The sequence below is a fragment of the Apis florea genome, unplaced genomic scaffold (assembly GCF_048593485.1).
Source record: "Apis florea isolate Af1SG1 unplaced genomic scaffold, ASM4859348v1 contig_2274_pilon, whole genome shotgun sequence".
NCBI lineage: Eukaryota > Metazoa > Arthropoda > Insecta > Hymenoptera > Apidae > Apis > Apis florea.
Window position 1 is genome coordinate 527,251 of NW_028256550.1, and position 19,465 is coordinate 546,715.

The following is a 19,465-nucleotide window of genomic DNA, read 5'->3' on the forward strand; positions in this document are numbered from 1 at the left end:
TTATTTATAGAAAATACACAAACAAAGCTGCAAAAAAGAGAAGCATGGAATGCCTAAACCTCATGTGGGATGACATTGGTTCCGAAATTGTGAACGAGATTGTGAAGAACAAAAATAAATTAGTGAAAAAGGAAGTGTGAAGTATTGAATAAAAGAATCAAACAAGAGACAAAAGATTAGAAAGAGACCATGTTAAAATGAGGATAATTACATGAGAGACATGGAATAAAAAAGGACATTGTGAGATAGATACTACTTACTTAATGCTACGAAGAAGGAAGAAAACGAGTTATACTAGAATTCTAGTTTGATAGAGCGTAGAGACAAAGGAAAAAAAACTGAAAAATACAGAAAGACAGCGAAGAGGTAGGAAAGAAGGAGGTGGCGGCAAAGGCAAAGCCAAAGACGAGGGCAGAAGAAGAATTGGTAGTGGTGGAATAGAGGCAGGAAAGGCTAGAGGTGGGAAAGAAGGTGATGGAGAAGGTAGAGCGGACAGAAAGCGCCTCGCGCTTTGGAACTCGTTGTTAAAGCCGATAGAACATTGCCACTACCACACCGAACTCCGGCTGCAGGATCCACATATTCCTGCTTCTATCCCCTTTACTCTCGTCGGAAAGACCACTCTCTTTTTCACTTCCTATATAGTATATATCTGAACAAGCCACACAGAGATATTACCAGTTCCACCCATCGTGCTGGGATGTAATAGTATGTATAAGTAGTGAATAGTACATAAGTATGTACTATAGTACTATGCTACGTTTGTCATAACTTCAACCGTCCTTCTTAACTCTTAAGAATGGTAATTTTAGCAATACATGATTGTTTTGATGTTTTACTGAAACATTATGATTATTGACGCAAAGATTTTTAATGAAAACTAACGTCATTAATTGAAATTTATATATGTAATTGTAATATTTTTATGCACGAAAAAATATAATTGAGATTAATGAGTTAAAAAAGATAGTAATTTTTTCGTAAAACATGTTATATTGTATTTCATACTTTTTTTTTATTGTTAGAAGAATGAATTGTTTTCAAATATATATATGTAATAACAAATATTTCTAAATGTATATTATTTTCGTTTCTATTTTATATAAATTTTTATTATATTTTATATTGTATTAATATTGTATTAATACGTTATATTTTTAATATTTTTATTAGTCTTTTAGCGAAATATTCTAACGAAAAATATTTTTGTACGTGTTCTGTTATTATATTATGCTATAATAGAAATTACATTTTTAATTTAGATTATCTTTTTTAATATCAGAAATATTTTGCATACGTTTGTGAAAAATGTCAATAATTTTTATGCGTTTTTACAAAGATATGAGAAATACTTTATATCAAAGTCAATATTGAAATATTCTTTTAAATATTTTCTTTCTTTTAGATTAATCTTTTTTAAATTAGTAGAAAAAAAATTACAAATCATTTTTAAATTGATTTATAAAAACATACAGAAAATATTGCTTATTGTTATGATAAAAATTTAACATAAATAATAAAATAAGTAATCGTATACTAGATAATTATTACTAGGTGATGCATCATTTTTTTCAGCATTTGACATATAAAATGAAATGATTATATCAATGCATGGAATTATTTCAGTTGCAAAAAAAATTTTATTTTCTCAGTTTATTATAATTAATTTGAAGTAAGAGAATAATAATTTGAATAGATATTTTTCTGATATTTTTCATATATGAATATATATCTATATATTATCTATATATGAATATATATATCATTGGTATTTAAAAGGTTATAATAATAAATAAATTAAAAGTATGTGATATGTGATAGTGATTTCTAATGTAAACCTTAAAAATTTAATATGAATTTATTGTATTTTGAAAAATGAAAAATGATTGATGAAAAATTCAATGAATCTTTGTGTTTAAAAATATTAATTATTATCTATTGATATTATTTATTTATTTATATAATAATATTTATTATTACTTACATATAATCCATATAATTCATTTTATCAAGATTTAATATCAGATCTTAATTTTCATTACAGCACAATAAAAAAGTGATATTTCAAATTTTTTTAACTATTGACTTGTAAGTTATCAAAATGCATATAGACATTTTGTTGTATGAATTTTTAAAAAATTGATATGAATCTGTTTCGAATGATTTCTGATTTTTGTTTTTCTAAAATTCCTTGATTTATTTTTCAATTTATCTGCATTAAAACAATAACGAAGAATTTTTTATCACCTCTTGTTTGCTGCATACCAAAATATTTCCAATGAATAATAACTTATATAAACATTTTGTTTATATTAAAGCAACATGATCCATTTGATAAATGATTTCATGAAACATTTAGCTTCTGTTTTGGTTTCAAGATAATATTTATTGTTAGCATTAATCCATATATAAATCAATTTATTTCAAAATGTCAATGAAAAAAATTTGTTCTTTACAATTACAACTTATTATTTATTGTTAGTCATTGTTTTTTATCAATGGTAAAAAAAAGAAAAAAGAAAAGTTAGTTTTGATCAAATTTAATTATTCGTTCATTAAAAAATTCGAAAATATATAATTTATGAATAAAGTTTGATGATGTATTAATAAATAGACGATACTTTTAGAACTTCATATGCTTGTCAATATTTACTTTAAGGCATTGATTTTATTATACAATATTTTTATATTCTTTAATTAACTTAATAAATTAAGTTATTACTGCATTTTATTTTTAAAGACATTTTCATAAAGATTATATTGATATTGATGGCGACAGTTTTGAACTCTCTATAGAACGATAAAGTATATACACTGGAAAATTTGTTTTTGTTAAAAACTATGCGTATTTTCTATTTTTCTTTTTACTGAATAAAAACAAACAGTAAAAACAATATATTTGCTCGCAAAAAAATCTGAAAAAATATTTGACAACAAGCGGTAATCGTTTCAAGATATGTTCAATGTCAATAAAAAGTTGTTCGTTATTGTTTCAGTGAAGACGCGTCTTAACGAAATCGAAAACAAAACATAAATATTCCTCGGATAATATTATTTTTATGTGGATAAAATTCTAAAATATAAAATATTTATTTTGAAATATATAGTAATAAGAGATGACAGAATGTTTTTTATAATTGTTTCAAGTTAGTAGAGACATAGCTTGAAATACACATGTTCCATTTGTTTATTCTCAATATAATATAAAAAATTTTTGTACATTATACACTTCTATATACATTTTTATACATTAAAAATGATGAATTTTCAGATTGAAAAAAATATATTTCTCTAAATGCACATTATAATGTTATTTATATAGATTAAAATATTTATTTATTGATATTATTAAAATAAATATAAATAAGAATAATTACAATAAAAAAAAATTAAAATACTTTGAAGTGAAATCTTCACATAACGAAAACTTTTATTCTATGAAACATATTTTATATTATAATATATTATAATATATTGCAACTTAATAATATTTCCTTTTTTTATGAATTATCAAGTTAGAATAGTTGTAGAATCAGTTTATAATTCATTGATTTGATAATTTTTTAATCGCTAAATTTATATCTAAATTTATTTCGTGAGCTTTTTACATATTATTTTAAATTCTTTCTTGATTTTTCTTATGTTATTCTTATATTGATCTTTCTTGATATCTTTCTTATATTATTTAGTTACTAAATCTGTATCACGAAAAAAATATCGAAATTGATCGCTTGCTAGTTCTAACATATTATACATTATGATTCGTCATTTATATGCAAATGCAAGACTAGCCGGTTAAGAAGGCGGAATTTCTGATGGTTTAATGAATACGGTTAAAAACAGGCAGTCGATCATTAGTTAACAATAAATAGATAAATTCATTCTTTCTCTTTTTATAGTGCACATTTTATATTTTGAATACTGCGATTTGAATATTTTTTTTTTCTTCCTTAATTTTAAATTTACATTGTTTTTTTAAATATTGTTTCAATGTTAAAATTAATTAAAATTATTATTAATTGAAATAAAGTAAAATCTCTATTAAGATATAAAAATAATTGTATTTATCTTAATTTAAAATTCACTAATCGCAAGTTCTGAAGTATTAAATAAAAATTAATTCTGAACGAAAATTAGAAAAATCATTTATTATCTAATTGTGATAATATTTTGTAAATAATTTAATTTCTTATTATTAAACAACAAAAAATCAATGCCAAATTTTTCTATTATTAATGTTTAGAAAAATCAATTTATATTAGCATCAACAATTACATATGTTATTAAAGATCATTTTGAACGATTTTTCCTTTGCACATAATTGGCGGTTGGTTCTAGTTTTCAAATCATTTTTCTGAAAAATTTTTGATGTTATATAATATTATATACTATTAAATTCTATATAACACATGCATTCTTATATGTGTTAATATGCATTAGTATTGCAAATTTATCAAATATTTTATCAAATTTATTCATTTATACATTTACTATATTCGGTTTAATTGCTCAAATATCTAAAAAATTATTTCAGATAAAAGTTGTTTGATATAAAGAAATATATTATATAGTATTAATAATTTTTTCTGAAATGAAGCGCAGAAATTAAATAAAGATCAATTTTAATTTTCTAAATAAAATTATATATTATTTAATACATATGCAATATTCGATACAAATCGTTATTTTCTACAAAAACATATTATGTCTGAAAAATCTTTAATTTAGAAGATATTATAACTTGAAGTTTAAAAAACTTATCATTGCACTATATGAAAACCGAAAAACATGCGAAGTGATATTTTATTGCTTATATTCTTCTTATCTAATATATGATGAATTTTATGATCCTCAAATTATATCTCTTAAATTAAAAATTTTTCGACATAATATAACTAGTACTTTCTTATAGAAAATAACGAGTTGTTTCGATGCAATAAAATTATATCGTTTTGTTCAAAAAATTAAAGTTGATACTCATATAACTTCTATAATAAAATATAATAAAAAATTTATAATAAAAAAATTTAACAATATTCTAATTAATATTCTATTATGTAAATGTTACTTTATAATGCTATTGATTTCGAAAGAATTAAATTATTGAGAAAATCTAAACAACTGATATTTGATTGAAGTTAGATTAATTTATGAAAGATATTTTATTAGTTAATAAGACATAATTGAAAATTGTATAATATTATGTATTGAAAAGAAATAATGTCAAGTTTATAGTATAAATAAAACTATAACTAAACTTGTGTGATTATTAAATTTATTATATTTCATATAACTTTTTAAAGCAATTCGTGCTATTTAAATTAAAATTATTAGCAAGAAATTCGATTTGATAAATAACATAATTTTCAATTATTGTAATAAAAATTATGGAATTTCATTTAAAAATTTAAAATTGATTCTTATATGATTTTTTTGCATTAATCTTTAGGAAAATTATTAATAATGAATTTATTTAATGAATTATTTAATGAATTTCTTTATACCAAATGATTTTTTTACGAAATATTTTTTCGTATTATTCGTATTTTTCTACATATTTAAATATATAACATAATATATAACATAAATGTATAAATATAAATATATATAAGTCGGCAATTAATACTATATATAAAAGGAATAAATTTTGAAATCGAAAATTCCTGATAGATTTCAATAGAATCTTTTTTATTTTATAAATTTTATTTCGTATACAATATTAAAAATAGATATTAAATATGATAATGTTAGCATTATAACTTCGATCATTTTAATTTCAATTGTCCAAAAATTATTTTCACATTTTACGATTCAAGAATATGCATTGGTATAGATAGAATTAAATATAATAATATATTAAAAGTTTTCTGCTCGAAAATTAAAAAAAAAGTTGTTTAAAATGATATAATATATTCCAATGTTATTAAAAGCAATGAGAAAGAAACTAATCGATAAATTCATGTTAAAAAAAATTACCACACTCTATTATCAAAGCTATTAAATTTTTCATTATTACGCACTATGAAAAATGCAATATTATTAAATAAATTGAAAATTGAAAATTCAAATTTAAATTACCATTATATATCTAAAATGTATACCACAATATACTCCTTAACCATATTTACCATAGATTTCCTGTAGTATTGGATGTCCCGGAGTCGGAACACTTCACGAATCGATTATTTCGGCGCGGAGAGCCCGGTCCAAAGGTTGTTGGTGATAAGGTAACGGTGGATTACGATTATTGTGGAAGACGGCAGATTCGTCGTGGTGAACGTTGACGAATGGACCTGTTGCGGTCTAGCGAAGCTTGCCGGCACAGAGAGAATCGTCCAAACTGGCTTTAATTCCTGTGTATACACTACCATGGCCTCTACGGATGTTCGAAAAGCGGCCGTAAGAATCTATGGGGGCTGGCTTTATGGGGTAGCCGGAATTAACTATTAAAGTATGATTGTACTGGCAAAGGCCGGCAGCTTGCCGAAACTTGACACCATGATCCTTCGTTGCGCCATACCCGTGTTCTCCGAGCATAAAACATAGTCGAACCTATTAGGACTGGTTCTTCGGACAAGGCGACTCTTGACCGGACTGAAGAGCCTCGCGTAATTTCTTCGTCATCGGGAATCGTTATACCTGCTTCATTCCTTGCTTCGTTTTCTTTCATTGCCTCATGCTGTGCTAAGAGTAGGTAATAGAAGGGCTTGAAAAGCTTTTTCCATTTCCAGATTCAGCATTTTCCTTTTGCCTTGAAAATTGTCCAGAGAAAAAAAACTTTTTGTTAGACTAGTATATAGTATAAAAGAGAATTTTAATATATAATAATATAATACAATCAAATATGTAAGTTTTGTTAGAAATTTTTGGTTGAAAAAATTTTTTGATGAGAAATATTTGAATAAGATTACATTAAGATATTTAAAAAGAAATATCATTGTTGCTTAATAATAATATAACAATACTGAATACAGAAATAAAATTTTGTTTGAAAATATTTAAATATTTTCCACTTTCAATAGAAATGTTATAATGGTATTAATTATAATGAATTTTTTTTACTTATTTAATGTATATAATTTTATAGAACAATAATAAAATTTCTCAAAGGATTTGAAGTCAGATATGAAATTTACAGGGATTTAATATTTTTTGGCTAATTGGCTAATTAATACAATATGTACTTATTGTTGTAATTAATAATTTGAACAAAGGGAATATATATATATATATATATATATATATATATATATATATATATGCATATTAATGATATAAAGTGAACTTAAGATCTCAAATTTCGAAAATCTAATTAAAGACTTAAATAAAGTAATTAGAATTTTTCTAATTAAAATTAATATTACATAATTTTATTAAGAAATTTTTAATATTAAAATAATATTTAACTGTGATATTAATCTTAATTTCAAAGTGGACCGATTTCTTAAAATTACTTACCATTAAAACGACTAATGTATATAACGTGAGTTGTTTTAATACGAATTGTCGACTGGTGAATAAGCGGTATTGCCACGAACGTGGTCATTGCACCAGTGGTTAAAATGATGGTTTAGTTGATGACGTCAACGACATCCCATGGAAACGATCAACATTTGACTCGAAATCGCACGTGACTTGAGTACAATGCCTGTTTGGAAACACATTGACATGAAAATATCTGATTCATATTCATATAAATCATTTTTTGATCCAAAAAAATTTTTTCATTCCTTCTCTAGAGAATTCTTTCTTTTTTTCTCCATGTTTCATAAGATTTACTTTATGGAATTATCGATGGAATTGTGATAACAAGTGAGTTTGAAATATATTGCTAAGAGCATTATTTTGAGCGACTTTTTCCTTTGCACTTAATCGATGATTGGTTTAGTTTTCGAATTACTCATTAAAAATTTTTGATTTGATTATTGAATCTTATTATTTGAACATCTGTAACAGCATATACCATTTATAATTGTTATTATCTATATTAACTATTTATATAAACACGGTTATAATACAAGGTTATAGATAAGGTTGATATTAATCAATGTATATATAATGCGTAAACTTATGGAAAATCTTATTTCTGATAGATTTGAATGAGCTACTTTTTCTTAAAGTTTCTTTTATACAACTATATATAAATTTTTATATACAATATTAAAAAGTGAAAAAAAATTAATGGATACTAAATGTGAGATTGATGTCATTGTTATTGAAATTTCGGTCATATCATAATTTCAGTTAATAATCCAATAATTATTATACATTTTATTTTTCAGAATATATATAACTCGTTATGAATAGATATTGTATCGAATATCTATATTATTATGAATATGATGATAGTTCCATTACATATTTTATATATACACTGATATATTTATATAAAAAGATAGCAATTATATATTGCATACATAGATAAAATTCAATGTAATAAACAATTTTTTACAAATATTTTGAAAATTAAAATCGAACAGATTATATGTAGAAAAATTGCTCAAAGAAATACTCTTTACAACATATTTCATTAATTAAAATTGGTATGAATTGACAAGTTTATTTTAAGTTCGATTTTTTTCTAAATTGAGAATATTATATTATACTTTTGATTATCTTGCGTAAAATTATCTTCTTTCTTTTATTCGTATTATTCTATTTTTTAAAAAATAGTCAAATATGAAATTTAACCAATTAGTTGCCTTCTCAATTTTATTAAGTTTGAAATATATTGTAAACATTATTTTGGCCATCTTTTCCTTCTACATATATTTGACGATCGATCTTAATTTTCTTGAATTATTTGCAAAAAACTTTCTATACTACTAATTGAATTATTTTATAGATATAGATATAAATAGATATTTTATATTATATCTATAAATATACGTATGTGTTTGTTAAAGTATGTGCGACTGTCATTTTTTAACTGTTTATATAAACAAGATATAACGGATAAACATCACTGTAGTCGTCCATAGTATCCACGTATAGCGAACTTGGGCATTCCACGGATCCTTCAGATGTATATACTTCCACAGACATACGCGTATAGATAGAATTAGTTATCATCAGATTCATTGAGTTAAATTTAAACTTTGACAATCGAAACTATTTCTGAACTTCTTATACGAAGAAAATAATCAAAGTAAATAATATAGTATAATTTCATCATTATCAAATTCATTAAAACAAAACTAACAATACGATTGATAATAAATACTATATTTTTATAATATATAATATATAAAACCAAACTTCCATAGCTTATAATATTTTCATATTATTCCACGGAAGACGAAGATTTATGCCCATATTTCTATATAAGTTATTTTTTTTTTTTTCATAAATCTATAACGAGATCGCAGCATCAATTTCATTTTAACCTGTTTAATTGCGACAGTTTTCGTTTCATTGAAAAAATAAATCTCACGAGAAAAAGAGATTAGGACAAAGAATAAAAAAAACGTGCACTCTCGTCGAACATGCGTCGAGTTTCGAACGATCTTTTAGTCGCGTCTATTCTTCCCCTCCTCTTTCCTTAGTTGTTTCACGATAAAATGCGAAGGTTCCCTGCGTGGAGAATTGCCACGTGGTGGCCTACGTAGACTAAACATGAACATGCGGTAAGAAAACTGAAGAGAAAATTGGGGTGTGGAGAAAAGGAAGGACTGGTTAAAGACTGGTAACGCTTGTTTCCAACTAACGGAGGAAATAATTTTTTTTTTATTCTTCCGAGGCTACTATCCGCTCATGTTGTTTGTTCGTTTAATCTTATGATAACTTATTCGCGATAATATTAGAAAAAGATTGGACAACTTTCTTATTGCTAGCGTTTTGACAGCTATGACAGTTTTATTTAAGGATAACTAGAATATTTTTCATGATATTTTTGTATATTTTGTTTTCTCGATAATATTATTTCATACGTTATTTAAATGATAAAGTGATATATAGTGATATAATGATAGAATTATATAATTTATAGTATTATATATACTATTAAAAGAAGTAATATAAAAATCTGAATCGGATTTTTCAAAAGATATAAATTTATCGGTTTTTGATATTGGTTAATTAAAAACTTTTAATTCTTTCAATTCTTATTTATATTTTTGAAAGATTTAATAATTTTATCTTTTTTGTGAAATTTTAAAAAGATCTTTTAAAATCTTTTTCATACAGCAATTTATCTATTGCGATTCATGTATACATTCGTCCTTTCATACAGCGATTCGTAAATAACGATTCATATATAACACATATCGATCGCTTATAGAAGCGTACATATTCAGATGACGATATTCGTGAAATTCGGAATTGTGATTCCGATTTCGTATATCCTTGGTCAGCATTCATATGACAGTTACACGAATTGCTTATTCGTAGTAGGTTGAACAAGGATAGTATCACGAAATTAGATATGTACTGCATTCGATGATTATCTTATAATCGAATACATTACATGATAGAAGCCTATGAGTTTATATCAAATCGAATTAATTTTTTATTAATTTTTTCAATATTACAATTAATAATAACACATATATATTACAAATATTAATATTCCATTGTTATATATTTTAATTTGAATTAAATTCGCAATGTTTAAATAATTAAAAAAAAAAAATAGAAATTTATGCAATATATTCTGACATAAAATTTCTTTCAAATAATCTAAATTTAATAATTCTCAAAAGTATGAGATATCTCTACATACGAAAATTTCCATTGTAATGCACATTAAATGTAAATAATTTGTGATATGTAATATTTAGTATCTACTTTAGAAATCCAACATGATTTAAATTAAATTTTCCATCATAAATTACGTTACTTTTCGCATATAAAAATTTTTAATTTTACAAACAGAATTTTTTTTCTTTGATAAACGATTCGACTTTTCCGATTCGAGCAAGAGAGGATCTCGAGACACTGCGCAAGGACGCGCGACAAACTCGCGAGCGTGTTCATAGTACGAACCAAACCACTCAGCGGTGGTTGCGTTGGTGTTTCTTTTTTCCTGTATGCTTCTTCACCGCAAAGAGTTTAGTAGGTAAAAGGTAGTACTTTTAAGCGTAGCTCCCAGAAAATGTGTCCCGGAGACTGAGGCTGCTTTTTCCAATTCGTGAACTTGCAAGCTCGATGCTCCGTTTTTGCCTCTGTTTTTACTTCTCTTCTTATGCGGAAATAAAATAATTCTACCGATATATAATTTAATAAATGCACGAATATTTTTACGTCGTAACTTTCTTATTCAAACTTTCGAATCTATCGTTGGATTTAATCGATGTCGTCCAATCACAAATAGGAAATTTTACAACGAAAAACAATATTGGTCAAGAACTTTCGTTGGTTTACTTTTTGATTAATATACTAAATGTGCTGCACGTAATATTACTGGTATCATTCTGTATAAAATTAAAAAATAATATAAAAATAATATAAAAATACTAACAAAGAAAACAAAACTTTTTTTTATATATATTAATATAAATTAAAATATTATTCATTCTAATTCGATATTTATCTGATAACTAACTAGATATGTTTTTTGAAACATATTGAAGAACATTATAATTCTCGATATTTTTTTACTTCTTATCTTTTTTCAACTTATTTAATCTAATTCCAGCTTTTTTCCTTTCTGTTTATATCAAGTAACAAAACTTAAATAATTTTTGATCTTAAAATATTTAAAATGTAGTCTATTCGAATAAAAATTTATTATATTGTTAAAAAAGATTTACATTTTTTTATATAATTTTTTAATTTCTAAAATATACTTGTTTTATATATTGCGATTTTAATATAGTTATGCATTTCATGATAGTCAATACGTAGTAAAATTGATATATTTCAAATTTAATAAATTCTATATTCATATCAATTAAATATGATTGATAATATATAAAAATTGAAAATAATTCCATAAAAGCTCCATTTATTTTGCTCGATTTATTTAAATAAAATATTAGATAATTTTATATATTATATATTTTATATATTACATATTATATATTATATATATACATATTTTATACATATTATAATCTTTAATATCAAATTATTTACTTTATTTATTTGAATAAATTAATACGAATAAAATATTTGGAAATAATTTGTATCTTGCATGAAATAAAATAATTTTTCTTATATTATTTGTAATGATAAATACACATGTAAATAATTATAAATAAATAAGTACAAATTATTAAATACAATTTATTAAAATTCATTTAAATTATTATAAATTGATTATAGTTATTTAAATATTTATAATTAAATATAATGCTTATATTTCAAATAAAAAATATTAAAATAATTTTGTTAAAATGAAATATATTATTGAAATTATTGAATTTACTTCATAATTATAATGATAAATACATTCATGAAAAATATTTAATTAAAATACAATGAAAATATTAATTAAAATAATAACTTTCTAATATATATCAAAAATGCTTATTTGAAAATAAGAAATAGATAATATTTTTTTAAACTTATATTGATTATTTTATATATTATTATTTTGTATAATTATTATTTATGAAGAAAAAATAAATATAGAAAAAAATATATTTATTCAACAAATAAACTTCTCTTTATATTTTTTGATTAATTATTTTTTATTATATTTATTATATTATATTTTGAATGAATTTATGTGAATCTTTTTTTAATTTTTTATTTATCCTGTAATATATGTATATAAATGCGAATAATAAAATATAATTAATTTGTTAATTCAAAGTTTTAACAATAAAGATTTTCTTGAATTATTTAATAAAAATAAAAAATAAAATAAAATAAATATTAATTTCATTTTAAATTTTTTAAGGAAAATTTGAATTAAACCGATTAACTTTTGAATCTTTCATATCTAACATCTATCTAATCTAATTTATTTAAGTTGATTTTGTGAAAAAGTTTTTATTTCTTATTTCAAATGCTATTACTTATTTACTATATTTATGATCTGCAATATACACACAAGAAAAGCGTTTTTGTTGAAGAGAGTCTCGCATCACAATTGGCTGTTCGAAAATCGATAATTTTGCACGAATCAGTAGAGAAGAGCATTTAGAGAGGTGGTCTGTAACCTGCATTTCCGATAGAACGGTTTGCCAGCAAACGATGCATTACACGCCGATGCGGAGGCCCCGAATGTTCACTTTGATATGCTGTCGTGTGACGCGCGCACGCCGGTTCACAGATAATAGAAAAATGTGAATTTATTACTATCTTACGTGAACCATACGAGAAAGGTTAACGATAACAAATCCTGAGGTGAAACGTTAATAAATTATATTGATACTGCATAGTTGATTGATAATTACAAAATTGGGTCACAATAATAAACAGGCAAACTAAAAAGAAAAAACGAAAGAAATTTACTGTTACGATCTTCTCTCGAATTGCTATTATTATCGTCGTTGTTATCCTTACATGATCATTATCATCATTATTGTTATCTCTACTTTTGCTGAATCGAATTTTTGCAGAAACTTCTTTCGTTTCAAAGATATACAATATGAAAAGAATGATAAGTGTTAATAAAAGTTTCTTCTTTGTTTGTTTTGGAATAATATGTTAAGATGAAATATAAATTGATCTTTCATTAATTGAATGAGTTTTGTAAGTGAAGTTTTATTTATTCGCAAGAAAGTTAAAGAAAAAATGATAAATGTTATATGTTTTTTTTCTTTAATTTGCATTACAGAAAATAATGATTATTATAGATTTTTATCATTAAATTTTCATTAGATCGTTCGAGATCAATTTAATGATGTATCAATGGAACGAAAAAAAATGAATACACTTAAGAAATATAGATACAGTAATTTCTTGTAAGTATCTCTCAATTAATTTAAATATTGTAGATTTGATTAATTAGGATTTATTAAATTATATATTTGTATATATATATATATATTAAATATATATTTATATATTTTTGTATATTTAAATTTTTAAAATTATGTATTTAATCTATTTACATATATTGAAACATATCATATTAATCTTTCTAATAATTACATAAGAAATCGATTTCAATAATTTTGAAATATGTTAAACACAAGATTTTTAAACAATTTCCTATATAATCATCTATAAATCTTAATTTTAGAAATATACGTAAAAATATTTTTAATGCTATATATATATCTAAAATGAAAGTTTCATTTTATCTTTCTATGAATTATGTATATTGGTTACGTTAGAAAAAAGTAGAAATTTTACACTAAGATTGAATTGTAACGACATTCAAATTTAATATTTTATAGTTTAAGCTTACGTTTGATAGTGAATAGTAGAATATAACTTTAATGTAATGAAAATAGATGGTCTTATTTTATTACCATCTTGCTTTGTCTAACGCAAATTTCAATTGTTTATAATATATTTTTTATGATATTATTTATTATTATTATATTTATTTTTTATTATAATTATAAATCTCCAAGTGTTATGAATATATTAACATCTTATATATAATTATAGTTAAATAGAAAATCACATAGAAAGTTATGTAGAAAGCGAAAAAAGTGATAATATGGAATTTCAATTTACGTTTTGTTATTTTTTCCAAAAATTATGCATTAAATGATTTAAATTTAATTTACTTCTCATACTTTCCTCTTTTACATTTAGCAGCTTTAAATAAAAAAAAGTTAATTAAGAAATTTTATCTTTATTTAAAAAAATATACTTTTTTATTCAAAAGTTTGTACGTATATATAAAATCTTAATCTTTTTGAATAAAAATTTTTATTTACCTAAATAACTATAGTATTTATAATATTTAGTTAATTTAATATTATTATTATATAATATTATTTTTATTGTTACTAATACATATTTGGATGTATATTATTGTATTAAATTACATTAAATTTAAATAATTTTTATACTCAGTACATAAAATAATAATAGTAATAATAAATAATAATAATATACTTCAAAACAATATCTAAATATACATATTCATATAGAATGTACCATGTAACAATTGTTTTAAGCACTTCCGATAATCTGACAAAAAAATGTTTTGTTAAAAAAGATTAATAAATTAACTTATAAATTAAATTTTTAATAAAAAAATTAAAAAAAAATTTTTTTTCAATAATAAATCGAGATCACTTTAATTTTCTTAAATTGCATTATATATATATATATATATATACCATAATATTATAGACGATAAGATCAATTTAGTGATATTTTATACCGTCATATTTTATATGACTTTGAATGACAAAATGTCAAGTAAATTTGATTTCTTGAACACATTTCAATGTTATAAAATATTTTTGAAAAATATTTTATTCTTCTGAATATCTCTTAACATAACTATATGTTTATATTTATACATGTTTTGATATTCATTGAATATAAGAAACATAATCTGTTTTCATTATTAGAAAATATTTTTCAAGGACAGTTATTGCAGACATTAAGTAAAATACAATGTCTATATTTTAAATTAGACTACACATTATAAGTATGACTGTAATGTTATGATCGTAAATACAATATTTGTATATATTTTAAATTTCAAACGAATATATTCGAACTATGTCTCATCTGACTAGAAAATGCTTTGGAAACTAAATGACAATCTTAGTAATGTAAAAAATGTATGTATATGTATTTATCACTATACTATCACTATCATTTACTCAGAAACATAAAAAATATCAACATTACTTCTGAAGCAACCGATAACACCAACAATAATATTTCTTTTGATTTATTCATTTCTTCATTCAAAGTCATTTGAAGTATATGTATACTAAGTATATGTATAATACATTGTTATGAATATATAGTATATCGTTGAATTTACTTTGATATTAGCTACAATTTTAAAAAGTTGAATTGAAGACGTAAATTTGATTTATTGTTGAAAAGAAATTTTTTTTTTGTTATAAGAGATTCAAAATTGAATATGATATATATATATATATAAAAAATCTATGAGAGGATCTTTAAAGATATATAATATGATATTTTATTCTGAAATGAAAAAAAAATTTATTAAAATAAATTGGAATCGAGTTTAGATTTTTCATATTATCTTGACATATAGGATTCCATATGAACAGTTGATAATTAGCAAGATTTCATTTAGCTAATATTACAAATATATTATATTATAAATTTTTACGAAAAAATTCAATCAAAATATTTCATAAAATTTTTTATTATTACGATAAATAAATATATTATCAAATTATTTTAAAAATAACTAACATATATATAATAAGTGTGCATCTCTTTAACTAATATTCACCTATTATTTGACGTTGAATACCAAAAAAAAAAAAGTGTAATGAAAGAAACTCTATAATTTCTATTCGAAAAACATACCATATTTTTGCAAAACTTTAGAATCATATTTTATTATATATTGTAAAAAGTCGGTTGAACTTGTTGTAATTTTTCTTATGGAACTTTTCTCTCCGAAGAAAAGAAGAAGAACTTTTCTGACAATAACATAGTTTCGCAAAGTCATTGAAATATAGAAAAATTCAAAGGTTAGGAAGAAAGAAGTTGATATAAAGACTGAAAGAAAAGACAAGTTATTCGTAAGAATGAAAGAGCAAAAGGAAAGATGAAGTGAGAAAAAAGAAAGAAAAAGAGAACGAGAAATTGCGGCTTGTAATCAGTTAGCTTTTCGATCAGAAGCTTTATCAGAAAATCATCGATAAATAAATAAATTATAATACCAAGAATGATGAAGAACAAGGAACTTATTAATATAAAATCACATAATTATATTGAACAATTATATAATAATCATATTATATACAAATGGAATGATAAATGGACTTTGTGAAAGAATGTTTACTTTTGTTATATGGGAATATTGTGATTAATATTGAAGAATTCCATTTATAAACGAAATTTTAATAGCGTCTAAGTATTTGTTGGTTGATATTTTAATGAATTGAATAGTTTTCGTAAATCATTCTATTACACTTAACTATTTATTATATATGTAAAATATATAACATTTCTAAATAGAATAATTTAATTTAAAATAAATTTAATTATTGTATATTTGTTAATATATATATATAAATATTGCAATAACAGCACAAAGGAAATAGCCTTGACAAATACTCCCGAACGAAATGTAAACACGTTTGTTCGTTATGAGTAATTGTGAAATATACTTACATAGCTTATTAGTTTGCTCGCGTGGCACGAATTAGTTGGAATTATTTTCAGTTAATAATTGGGTTCACGAAAATGGAACAATCTGTTTAAAAATTCATGAAAAATTTCCGTTTACATGTATGTTCTCCTCCGTTCAATCAACTCCCTGTGACGTCAATCACGACCTTTACTTGACCTGATTCGTTCATCTAGATTATTTGCATGATATTTTCAAATCGGGAAGTCTTACATTGGTGTAAAATTAATTCTTAAGAAATAAGTCTCATGCGGTCAATTACTCGGTGTTTATGTTTCTTTTTTCCAGACACGGGATAACCGAGAAAATGTTATTAAATATTGTTTTTGCAAATAACGATTCATGATTTCTTTCTCGATTTGTTTTTATATATTTTTATAATCTTATCTTGAGATATATAATTTATAATCATATAGATAATTATATATAATAAATAATAATTTTAATATTTTACTAGTCCAGTAAAAGCATTATCTAATGATGTTTTTCTAAATTGATGTTTCTAATGATGTCTTATGTTAAAAATTAGGGATGATAAAGGAAAAAAAATATTATAAATATGAAAGTAATTACAATTACAAATGATCATAGTTATAGTTATATAATATTTTAAAAAAGTAAAGAAAATTTGTATCATTATTTATAATTATTTTTAAATATATTTTTATAATATTACTTGTAACAATATTTAATAAGTATTATTACGATTAGAAAAATATTAATCAATATTAATAATAGCATATTTGTATATCGATATAATATATAAATTTTTCTTAAATTTTTTTTATTCAAAATTTTAATAAGATAAATCATAATACCATAATTCAAAAATTTTTCTTTTTCCTCGAAATTCGAATTATATATTAAAATTTAATTATATAAAATATATAATAATTTTTCTATAATCTTCCTTCAAGAAAAAAAAATATAAATATTTTTTTTTATATTTGATTTATAACAAATATTTTATTTAGAACATTTTTATAATCATTTATTTCATTATTGGAAATTGTTCAATTTTGAATACAATTATGATTGTATCTTTTTAAATTAACATATTCAAAATTTGATACATAGTTAAAATGGCATTTTATGTGTGCTAATAACACGTTTTCTACTTACGTAATAGCATGATATAATTTTTACAATATATGTACATTCAAAATGCATATATAATTGAAAAAACGTATATAATTTATTCATTTATTGCATTTTAAAAATGTTGTAGAAAAGGGCCATTTGAATAAAAATGTAATTAGTAAAGAAATAATGTTTCACTGCATTACATATAGATACATATGAAAATTATTTATAATTTTAGTATTCACAAAAATAATGAAAAGTTGCAAGTTTCAAAATAATTGTTTTGAAGTAAAATATAAGTATTATTTGTTAAATTTTATAAAATATCTTTTTATTTTGAGCAATTAATAAATATAAATAATATTTTATTATATAAAAATTATAAAATACAATTAATACCTTATCGATGTTGTTTTCATGTGTGTTTTTATTTAGATTTTATCGAATCAAAGTATAATATAACTTACTTTAAAAGTTTATTTTATTGTGAAATAATTGAATAAAAGAAAATAAAAATATAAAAATTATATTAGAACGAATGAATATTTTTTTTTTTTTTTTACACAAATAATTTTTGTGTTTCAATACAAATAGCTATTGGATATTCAATAAGTAGGAGCAGTAGCAAATTAATTAAAAATTTGGATACTTTTCGTTTACTTTCATTTTTCGTTTATTTTCATTAAAGAAATATAACCTGAATCATTTTTTTCATAATTTTTTTTATAAGATAAAATGAAGTTACGAATAAAATTAGAAACAATAAAAAATTACACTTATTGCATTTATGTCAACTTATATTGTCGAGCACTTTTATATTATTTTGTTCGAGTATTCGTAATTAATAATATAAATAAAAAATAATGATTGTATTGTTATTGATTAAATCATTTATGTCAAAACAATTTTTGTGAATTTAATATTAATTTTGCTATCGAATATAAAGTTAATTTCAATACTGTTTTCAACTGATTTACACAAATTAGCGTTTAATGATTTTCTTTAGAAAAAAAATAAATTTTCTGTGAAATATTTATAGGTATCTAGAAGTAATAAATAAAAAATATTATAAAAATTAATTTTAATGTATGGAACATATATTATAAATAAAATATATAAACTATAAACTGTAAAATTATTCTAGTTTATATTCTAATATTGAATTTTAATATTATA

The 19,465-nt window shown here is 22.2% G+C and overlaps 1 protein-coding gene and 1 long non-coding RNA gene across 2 annotated transcripts in view; one reads left to right on the forward strand and one right to left on the reverse strand.

Moving 5' to 3' along the window:
- wge (BAH domain and coiled-coil containing protein winged eye) overlaps positions 1-19,465 on the forward strand; it is a 311,213-nt gene that overhangs the window by 98,469 nt on the left and 193,279 nt on the right. The gene's annotated exons all lie outside the window — the stretch shown is intronic.
- On the reverse strand, positions 5,672-7,648 carry LOC147658340 (uncharacterized). Its single transcript, XR_015290687.1, has 2 exons — positions 7,459-7,648; positions 5,672-6,751 (listed from the first exon to the last, which is right to left on the reverse strand). It is a non-coding gene; the product is annotated as an uncharacterized LOC147658340 (long non-coding RNA).